Below are 12251 nucleotides of genomic sequence, written 5' to 3'. Positions count from 1 at the left end.
TCATTTAATTGAAAATTTTGAAAAATTTTACTAGAATTGGGTAGTCAGTATATAAGACTAGGGATGTTCTTTATTATCAGAGAGCACTAGATTCTAATACAACTACTGCTTTACTAGTATTTTTAATGGTAACCAAGTGTTTAAGATAAAAATTTTTAAAAATCCGAAAGAATTTAACCCCTTCCCACACTTAAGATCTTGCAATGCCCTCATTTGCAAGAAATCAGTAACAATTTAAATTATTGAGGGTGATTTGTGTGAAAATGATTAAATTTTACCAAAGTTTCCAAACATATTTGTGTTTGTGTTGAATGATAAATGGTGCACATCATTTGTTCATTCCTTCTCGTTGTTATTTCACATATATTTTGCATCTTGTCGTCAAAATTAGTTGCTTTTGCTGAACTTAATGCCAGTCTTTGAAAATGCATTGTTTTACCCTGTTGTGTACATAAGATAAACTGCAAACATATATACATATTTTTGAAGTTTGGTATATTACCCCACATTCAAAAATTATTAAAATCTAAGAATAAAAGTTAGAAAATTATAAAAACTATTACAATATTAACATAAGTATTAAACGTATCAACATTACAAATTACAAAATAAATAAAACTAAGTAGACTAGGGATGATACTGATACCAGTAGGGGTTCCATGCATAACCATAGGTGCTATAAAATGCTTCGGCTGGGTTATACGTAGGATACGGTGGTTGAATCTCTATAGACCAGGGAGGGAATATGGGAGATGGAGTAGGAATATAGTTTCTACCTATATGTTGGCAATAAGCTATGATTTAGTTTTGATGAACTTGCCAATCTTCAAATGCTCTATGTCTAGCATTTTCATACTCTTGTGAAGCTCTAAACCTTTGCATTTCTGCCATTTCATTTCCCCCTCCTACATTACCTTGCTGTTGGTTTCTCTCAACTTGTGGATGTCTACCATTATATCTTACTGCGGCGTTATTTCGCCTCTTCAAAAATTTCGCACCATGGTATACATTTAAACCTATTGTATCGCGGGGTTCTGGTTCTTCGACTAATAATCCCCCCCCCCCCCCCCCGACTTATATCCACACCGAGATATTCAGCAATCAAAGTAATAAATATACCACCTCCTATTATGCTATGCGGTCTCATCCCCCTAACCATAGCTGATAAATAATAACCCACACAATAAGGTATACTTACAGCGCTTTGTGGGTCTCGAATACACATGTGGTAAAACAAATCCTGTTCATTTACCTTTTCCTTGTTCTTACCTCTTTGTGTAATCGAATTAGGTAAAAACCTATGAATTACTCTTAATTCAGCTCTATCTATATCCAAATAAGAGTAATTTCCCCCTTTGAATCGGTGATGGCTAGTCATTTGACTCCATACACCATGCGTATCAAAATTTTCATCTATCTTCCTACCGTTCAATATCAACCCTCTACAATCGGTAGATGCTAACTCCTCAGGCGTATATATACGTAAAGCCTGAGCCATGTCTAGTAAAGACATGTGGCGCATCAAACCTCCTAACAAAAATCAAATAAAAGATCGATCGGTTAAACTAGCTACCCGATCATATAATTCTATACTACACAACAATTCTTCACACCATACTTTATATACAGGTCTACGCATGTTGAATAACCGTACCCAATCGTTAAAAGTAGAATTACCATACCTCTGTGCAAGTAATTCCCTAATTGGCCTGGCCAATTCTACAGCTTCTAATGGTCCCCATTCTATGACCCTAGGTACTTCAACAGCTTTAGAATGAAGAGTATGCAAACCCCTTTGGTATTTTGGATAATCTATCCAAAGTCTATCAAATCTCAGGTTCAGGTGCAAATCTTCCAAGTGCATATCAGAAAATGTCATGACTGGATGAGGTATATCTTGTTTGTAGTAGTTATCCACCTCCTGTTGTTCCGCATTCTCAGCAGGAGCATTGCAAGCTTGGGATGAAGATTCACCCCTTTCAGTCTGCAAAACACATCAAACACAATTTTTGTGCATCCAAATATGCATTAGTGTCAGCAAAATCATCAATCAAAATAATTACAATGACATGATCAATTTATATCAAACTTAAGATCATTTTCATATTTTCATCAAATCTACACTTTTTCAAATAAGCATATACGAAAATGTTCGCCAAGTTCATAAGCATTCAACTCAAATAACATGTCAAAATAATCATCACTAGCAATTAAACAAGTTTCAAATGGCATTATCTCTCAAAAATCAAGTTCATGAATTTTTAGACTTGAAAAAGTCCACTTTAATTCTCAAAATCATGTTTAGGCTCAAAGTTTGGATCATTTAACTACCTAAACATGTTACACTACTTAATTTAGCAACAATTCATGACAAAAATCGGCCATAACCTGTTTATATCAAAAAGCCCCAAATTTGCTCAAGAACACAAACCCTAGATTACTCAAAATTTGAAGTTTAAGGCTTCTAATCATGTTAAATAGCATCAATCTAGGTTATACAAGCATAATACATAAACAATTTAAGCATAATTACACTAAAAAGCATCAAAATCAAATTGGGTATAAAATTGCTCAAGAACACTAATTTTCAGATTAAATGGTGTTTAGGTGTAGAAATTTTCCGTTTTTCTTGAGTAATTCCTTGATAGCATCCTTCTTAACATGATTTTAGTAAAAGATTTGATGATTAACGGTCAAAAATTGCGAATTTGGGAGTGTTTTCTCGGGTTTTTTCGGGTTATTTTCGCAGTATTTTGTGTGTTGTGGTGTTCAACTGATCAGTTTTTTGCGTTTTATTTTTTTTTTCTGTATTTCGGTCCCTCCGCGAGTCGCGGTGTTTGACCCATCAAACTCCGCGAGTCACGGAGTTTGTATTTTTTTTTATATATCTTATACTAATTAAAACAATTAAGTAATTAATTTTAAAATTTTGTTTCCCTTGTTATTTAGGACGAGGTCGTTTCGGATCGATGTCCTAGTCCGTCCTTCGACAAAATTTTAAAATTTGTCTTTTTCAATCGATTGTTTTAAAAGCTTAGATTTTTTTAGTTTTTTAATGTTTTTGGCATACTTTAATTCAATAAGATTAAAAATAATAATAATAAAAGTTCTCGTCCCTCTCTCGGGTAAAGCAATTTCGGTTCAACGACCTAGTCTTCAACTTACGACGAATTTTAAAAATCATATTTTTAACTTAATGAGATAAAGTAAATTTTTGTTTTTAAATTCACACCAAACTTAAAATAAAAATGCATAAAATTCAAAATTAATATTAAAAATTCACACCAAACTTAAAATTTAAAATGCATAAAATTAAAAATTCATATTTTAAAAATTAAAAATTCACACCAAACTTAATTTAAAAATTCATATTATAAAATCACACCAAAATTATATTATATTTTTCAAATATTTACAATTTTAAACATATTATTTTTACAAAGTTTACAATATTAATTTAAGATTTATATATTAATTTTAAAAATATGGTAAAAATAAAATTAAAAATCTTTTTGGCTTTTTATCCCACTTTAATCAATCAAATATTATCAAAAATATGCGCCCCTCTTTTCGGTAAAGTAATTTCGATTCCATGACCTAATTTAACTCATGACGAATTTTTGAAATATTTTGGGTTGATTGATTAAAGATATTTATACCTTAAGAATAAACGTTAAATTTCGCAGTGATGTAATAAATTTTTGAATGATATCAATAATTTCGGTCGCCAAACCTAATTTTATTCAATACCAATTTAATACTTTATAGCGAACAAATTAGCGTTTATTATCAAAAGGTTAAAAATAAAAATAAAAAATAAAAACTGTACAGACTTACCTGTGATATAGTATTCTTAGTTATATGATCTATCCCATTCATAAGATAGTCGATTTAATTGGTTTTCCATAGCTACATAGGCGTAACTTCGAGCATTCAGTGTTTTTTCTTCTAAACATATGAACGGTCCGTCTCTGCATAAAGTAACAAATTCGGTATTTGAATAGGTTTGATTATTTGAACATTTACCTCCATGTGACCATTTCCCGCATTTGTGACATCTTTCTAGGTGTCGTGCTCTTCTTTTCGCTGCGGATTTTGATTTTCCTTTACCAAATTGTGACTTATTATCTTCGCATCCGGATTCTTTTCTTACTCCGTCCAATCTTTCTCTGATTACTGATACTATTTCACTCGGAAGTGTGTCATTATTATGTTTAGTGATCAAAGCGTGTAGCATTAGACCATGGTTTAGTTCACAAGCAGTCTTCATTTCGTAAAAACCTAAAAAAAAAAAAAAATTTAGAATGGGGGGAGAAGACTAGTTCTTTAGGGTCTGCTAGGGAAAGACCATTCGGGTTCCATTTTCGAGAACTACACGAAAACAGACAATCTAACTCTAACAGAAATACATAAACCCCCTATACTTAGTTGAAATTGTGATTAACATTATTTTCAATTGAATCATCAACAACTTGTATATCTTTGACTTTTACTTCAATCCAATTGTTGATTTCCTCCGTAACTTTCACAAATTCAACTAACATTACCTTTTCTTTTGACGATAAATTGGATATTAATCGGTTATATAACTTAAAGTTTTCTTTAATCTTAGCATCGTGAATCCGTTTATAAAGTTTCTTCGTTGAACTGTTAAAAATGGGTTCATCTAATTTCGTATCATCAACGGCATTCCTTGTGATTGGATCATCATTAAGTGTTTCTTCATCTTCCCCACACTTATGCATTTTTATTGGTCTAACAGTTTTGGTTGGTGGAGATCTAAACTTTCGGTTCACAAAGGTGATCGATGTATCACCATCCCTAAGTGTCATTCTACCTTCTCTTACATCAATGAATGCCTCGGTGGTTGCTAAAAATGGGCGACCTAGAATTAGAGGAATATCAAGGTTTTCCTCCATATTAATCACTATGAAGTTTGCAACAAAGGTCAAACTTCCCACGTTAACAAGTAAATTATTTACTATTCTAACCGGGTGTTTAATGGTTTGGTCAAATGATTGAACACCTATTTTGGTTGGTTTTAATTTACCCATGCCTAATCTTTTGTATAAGTAAAGAGGCATAATATTTGCACTTGCTCCTAAATCTGCGAGTCCATTATATACAGCACCATCATTAAGCAAGCAAGAAATGATAAATTCACCCGGGTCTCCTGCTTTAGTAAGTCGAGTTGGTTTGTAAACCTTTTTCGGGTGTTCTTTCCTTGGTTCTTTCACTTCTATTTGAATTTCTTGTTCACATTTTTCTTCGTTTCTTGGAATGGGAAGTTTGTATAAGAATTCTTCTTCATCACTCAAATTTGAATCCTCCTTATTTTCTAATTTTGATTTTTCATATGTTGTTGATAACATATTTATGTTTTCATTTTGAAGGTTTTCTTTGGTGGTGAAATTATGATTAACTTCATTGTCAACTTCCATCGGACCATGTATGTAATGTTTAACTCTGTGACCATTAACTTTAAATTCAATCCCATTTGAATTTATTAATTCTATCGTTCCGTATGGGAAAACTCTTTTGACTATGAATGGTCCAGACCATCTTGATTTCAATTTTCCAGGAAATAGCTTGAATCGTGAATTGAAAGAAGAACTCTGTCTCTTTCTTTAAATTCTTTTGAACTTTTGATTCTTTTATCATGCCATTTCTTCGTTCTTTCTTTATAGATTAACGAATTTTCGTATGCTTCATGTCTTAATTCTTCTAATTCGTTTAGTTGACTTAATCGTAGACGTCCAGCTTCATGTAAATCAAGATTACATGTCTTCAAAGCCCAAAATGCTTTGTGTTCAATTTCTACTGGAAGATGACATGCTTTTCCATAAACAAGTCTAAAAGGTGTGGTTCCAATTGGAGTTTTGTAGGCTGTTCTAAAAGCCCAGAGTGCATCCTCCAATTTAATGGACCATTCCTTCAGATTTGATCCTACGGTTTTCTCTAGAATACGTTTTAAAGCTCGGTTGGTATTTTCAACTTGTCCACTTGTTTGTGGATGATATGCGGTGGAGATTTTATGAGTTACTCCATATCTTTTAAGAACTTTCTCAAGTTGATTATTACAGAAATGAGTACCCCGATCACTTATTAAAGCTTTCGGTGTTCCAAACCTTGCAAAAAGACGTTTTAAAAAGTTGACTACAACTCGTGCATCGTTAGTTGGGAGAGCTTGTGCTTCCGCCCATTTAGATACATAATCAATGGCTACGAGAATATAGAGATTATTATGAGATTTTGGAAATGGACCCATAAAGTCAATACCCCAAATGTCAAATACTTCACATACTTGAATTACATTTTATGGCATTTCATCACGTTGACTTATTTTTCCGGCCCTTTTGAAATGTCCTTTTCTTATTGATTAAAAACGTTCCATATTAATTGATTTTGTTGCGAGGTTTTGACCTCTATATGAGACGTTTTTCAAAGACTGCATTCATTTTTAAAATAAACCATAATCTTTATTTCATAAATAAAGGTTTAAAAAGCTTTACGTAGATTATCAAATAATGATAATCTAAAATATCCTGTTTACACACGACCATTACATAATGGTTTACAATACAAATATGTTACATCGAAATCAGTTTCTTGAATGCAGTTTTTACACAATATCATACAAACATGGACTCCAAATCTTGTCCTTATTTTAGTATGCAACAGCGGAAGCTCTTAGTATTCACCTGAGAATAAACATGCTTTAAACGTCAACAAAAATGTTGGTGAGTTATAGGTTTAACCTATATATATCAAATCGTAACAATAGACCACAAGATTTCATATTTCAATACACATCCCATACATAGAGATAAAAATCATTCATATGGTGAACACCTGGTAACCGACATTAACAAGATGCATATATAAGAATATCCCCATCATTCCGGGACACCCTTCGGATATGATATAAATTTTGAAGTACTAAAGCATCCGGTACTTTGGATGGGGTTTGTTAGGCCCAATAGATCTATCTTTAGGATTCGTGTCAATTAGGGTGTCTGTTCCCTAATTCTTAGATTACCAGACTTAATAAAAAGGGACATATTCGATTTCGATAATTCAACCATAGAATGTAGTTTCACGTACTTGTGTCTATTTTGTAAATCATTTATAAAACCTGCATGTATTCTCATCCCAAAAATATTAGATTTTAAAAGTGGGACTATAACTCACTTTCACAGATTTTTACTTCGTCGGGAAGTAAGACTTGGCCACTGTTGATTCACGAACCTATAACAATATATACATATATATCAAAGTATGTTCAAAATATATTTACAACACTTTTAATATATTTTGATGTTTTAAGTTTATTAAGTCAGCTGTCCTCGTTAGTAACCTACAACTAGTTGTCCACAGTTAGATGTATAGAAATAAATCGATAAATATTATCTTGAATCAATCCACGACCCAGTGTATACGTATCTCAATATTGATCACAACTCAAACTATATATATTTTGGAATCAACCTCAACCCTGTATAGCTAACTCCAACATTCACATATAGAGTGTCTATGGTTGTTCCGAAATATATATAGATGTGTCGACATGATAGGTCGAAACATTGTATACGTGTCTATGGTATCTCAAGATTACATAATATACAATACAAGTTGATTAAGTTATGTTTGGAATAGATTTGTTACCAATTTTCACGTAGCTAAAATGAGAAAAATTATCCAATCTTGTTTTACCCATAACTTCTTCATTTTAAATCCGTTTTGAATGAATCAAATTGCTATGGTTTCATATTGAACTCTATTTTATGAATCTAAACAGAAAAAGTATAGGTTTATAGTCGGAAAATAAGTTACAAGTCATTTTTGTAAAGGTAGTCATTTCAGTCGAAAGAACGACGTCTAGATGACCATTTTAGAAAACATACTTCCACTTTGAGTTTAACCATAATTTTTGGATATAGTTTCATGTTAATAATAAAAATCATTTTCTCAGAATAACAACTTTTAAATCAAAGTTTATCATAGTTTTTAATTAACTAACCCAAAACAGCCCGCGGTGTTACTACGACGGCGTAAATCCGGTTTTACGGTGTTTTTCGTGTTTCCAGGTTTTAAATCATTAAGTTAGCATATCATATAGATATAGAACATGTGTGTAGTTAATTTTAAAAGTCAAGTTAGAAGGATTAACTTTTATTTGCGAACAAGTTTAGAATTAACTAAACTATGTTCTAGTGATTACGAGTTTAAACCTTCGAATAAGATAGTTTTATATATATGAATCGAATGATGTTATGAACATCATTACTACCTCAAGTTTAGTAGGTAAACCTACTGGAGGTGACAAGAAATGATCTAGCTTTAAAGGATCTTGGGTGGCTTGAAAGTTCTTGAAGTAGGATCATGACACAAAAACAAGTTCAAGTAAGATTTTTACTCGAATTAAGATAGTTTATAGTTATAGAAATTGAATCAAAGTTTGAATATGAATATTACCTTGAATAAGAAAGATAACCTACTGTATATAACAAAGGTTTCTTGATCTTAGATGATTACTTGGAATGGATTAGAAAGCTTGGAAGTAAATTAGTAAACTTGAAGGGATTTTTGAAGTGTTCTTGAAGTGTTCTTCCTATGATGATTATAGCTTGATTCTTGAAGTGATTTTTGATGAAGATGATGATTAACTACTGGAAAAATACGTTCATAATAGTGTGTGTGTGTTGAGAGAGAATTAGAAAGAGAATTGGAAGTGAAATGGAGTGAATGATGAGTGGTAATTGGTGAGTGGTGAGTGGGGTTAAAAGGAGTTCTAGTTAGTTGACTAGCTCATGGTAGAAGTTAAAATTGATTAGTCATACATGGCATAATCAAGATTGGAATCCCATGCTAGTTCCTATTGGTATATACTCATAGTAAGTACGTTTTGAAGCTGTGTATAATACGGGTAAGAATACGACTAGAATTCTTGATGAAAGAAAAGAATGGAAAAGTAACTGTAACCATTTTCGTTAAGTATGAGTGTTTTGATATATGTCTTGAAGTCTTCCAAAAGTATTTTAATATATCTAAATACACTACATGTATATACATTTTAACTGAGTCGTTAAGTCATCGTTAGTCGTTACATGTAAGTGTTGTTTTGAAACCTTTAAGTTAACGATCTCAATTAATGTTGTTAACCCATTGTTTATTATATCTAATGAGATGTTAAATTATTATATTATCATGATATTATGATATATTAATATATCTTAATATGATATATATACATTTAAATGTCGTTACAACGATAATCGTTACATATATGTCTCGTTTCGAAATCCTTAAGTTAGTAGTCTTGTTTATATGTATATAACTCATTGTTAATATACTTATGGAGATACTTACTTATCATAATCTCATGTTAACCATATGTATATCCATATATATATAGTCATGTCGTTTTTACAAGTTTTAACGTTCGTGAATCGCCGGTCAACTTGGGTGGTCAATTGTCTATATGAAACATATTTCAATTAATCAAGTCTTAACAAGTTTGATTGCTTAACATGTTGGAAACATTTAATCATGTAAATATCAATCTCAATTAATATATATAAACATGGAAAAGTTCGGGTCACTACAGTACCTACCCGTTAAATAAATTTCGTCCCGAAATTTTAAGCTGTTGAAGGTGTTGACGAATCTTCTGGAAATAGATGCGGGTATTTCTTCTTCATCTGATCTTCACACTCCCAGGTGAACTCGGGTCCTCTACGAGCATTCCATCGAACCTTAACAATTGGTATCTTGTTTTGCTTAAGTCTTTTAACCTCACGATCCATTATTTTGACGGGTTCTTCGATGAATTGGAGTTTTTCGTTGATTTGGATTTCATCTAACGGAATAGTGAGATCTTCTTTAGCAAAACATTTCTTCAAATTCGAGACGTGGAATGTGTTATGTACAGCAGCGAGTTGTTGAGGTAACTCAAGTCGGTAAGCTACTGGTCCGACACGATCAATAATCTTGAATGGTCTAATATACCTTGTATTTAATTTCTCTCGTTTACCAAATCGAACAACGCCTTTCTAAGGTGCAACTTTAAGCATGACCATCTCTCCAATTTCAAATTCTATATCTTTTCTTTTAATGTCAGCGTAGCTCTTTTGTCGACTTTGGGCGGTTTTCAACCGTTGTTGAATTTGGATGATCTTCTCGGTAGTTTCTTGTATAATCTCCGAACCCGTAATTTGTCTATCCCCCACTTCACTCTAACAAATCGGAGACCTGCACTTTCTACCATAAAGTGCTTCAAACGGCACCATCTTAATGCTTGAATGGTAGCTGTTGTTGTAGAAAAATTCTGCTAACGGTAGATGTCGATCCCAACTGTTTTCGAAATCAATAACACATGCTCGTAGCATGTCTTCAAGTGTTTGTATCGTCCTTTCGCTCTGCCCATCAGTTTGTGGATGATAGGCAGTACTCATGTCTAGACGAGTTCCTAATGCTTGCTGTAATGTCTGCCAGAATCTTGAAATAAATCTGCCATCCCTATCAGAGATAATAGAGATTGGTATTCCATGTCTGGAGACGACTTCCTTCAAATACAGTCGTGCTAACTTCTCCATCTTGTCATCTTCTCTTATTGGCAGGAAGTGTGCTGATTTGGTGAGACGATCAACTATTACCCAAATAGTATCAAAACCACTTGCAGTCCTTGGCAATTTAGTGATGAAATCTATGGTAATGTTTTCCCATTTCCATTCCGGGATTTCGGGTTGTTGAAGTAGACCTGATGGTTTCTGATGCTCAGCTTTGACCTTAGAACACGTCAAACATTCTCCTACGTATTTAGCAACATCGGCTTTCATACACGGCCACCAAAAATGTTTCTTGAGATCCTTGTACATCTTCCCCGTTCCAGGATGTATTGAGTATCTGGTTTATGAGTTTCTCTAAGTACCATTTCTCTCATATCTCCAAATTTTGGTACCCAAATCCTTTCAGCCCTATACCGGGTTCCGTCTTCCCGAATATTAAGATGCTTCTCCGATCCTTTGGGTATTTCATCCTTTAAATTTCCCTCTTTTAAAACTCCTTGTTGCGCCTCCTTTATTTGAGTAGTAAGGTTATTATGAATCATTATATTCATAGATTATACTCGAATGGGTTCTCTGTCCTTCCAGCTCAAGGCATCGGCTACCACATTTGCCTTCCCACGGTGGTAACGAATCTCAAAATCATAATCATTCAACAATTCAATCCACCTACGCTGCCTCATATTCAGTTGTTTCTGATTAAATATGTGTTGAAGACTTTTGTGGTCGGTATATATAATACTTTTGACCCCATATAAGTAGTGCCTCCAAGTCTTTAATGCAAAAACAACCGCGCCTAATTCCAAATCATGCGTCGTATAATTTTGTTCGTGAATCTTCAATTGTCTAGACGCATAAGCAATCACCTTCGTTCGTTGCATTAATACACAACCGAGACCTTGCTTTGATGCGTCACAATAAATCACAAAATCATCATTCCCTTCAGGCAATGACAATATAGGTGCCGTAGTTAGCTTTTTCTTCAATAACTGAAACGCTTTCTCTTGTTCATCATTCCATTCAAATTTCTTCCCTTTATGCGTTAATGCAGTCAAGGGTTTTACTATTCTGGAAAAGTCTTGGATGAACCTTCTGTAGTAACCAGCTAGTCCTAAAAACTGGCGTATGTGTTTCGGAGTTTTTGGGGTTTCCCACTTTTCAACAGTTTCTATCTTTGCCGGATCCACCTTAATACCTTCTTTGTTCACTATGTGACCGAGGAATTGAACTTCTTCCAACCAAAATGCACACTTTGAAAACTTAGCGTACAATTCTTCCTTCCTCAATACTTCTAACACCTTTCTCAAATGTTCACCGTGTTCTTGGTCATTCTTTGAGTAAATAAGTATGTCATCAATGAAAACAATGACAAACTTATCAAGGTATGGTCCACACACTAGGTTCATAAGGTCCATGAACACAGCTGGTGCATTAGTTAAACCAAACGGCATGACCATAAACTCGTAATGACCGTAACGTGTTCTGAAAGCAGTCTTTGGAATATCATCTTCTTTCACTCGCATTTGATGATACCCGGAACGTAAGTCAATCTTTGAATAAACAGACGAGCCTTGTAGTTGATCAAATAAGTCGTCGATTCTCGGTAGTGGGTAGCGGTTCTTGATGGTAAGTTTGTTCAACTCTCGGTAGTCGATACACAACCTGAATGTACCATCTTTCTTCTTG

The sequence above is a fragment of the Rutidosis leptorrhynchoides genome, chromosome 4 (genome assembly GCF_046630445.1).
Source record: "Rutidosis leptorrhynchoides isolate AG116_Rl617_1_P2 chromosome 4, CSIRO_AGI_Rlap_v1, whole genome shotgun sequence".
In the NCBI taxonomy this organism is placed as follows: domain Eukaryota; kingdom Viridiplantae; phylum Streptophyta; class Magnoliopsida; order Asterales; family Asteraceae; genus Rutidosis; species Rutidosis leptorrhynchoides.
Note: the sequence above shows the minus strand (reverse complement) of the source record.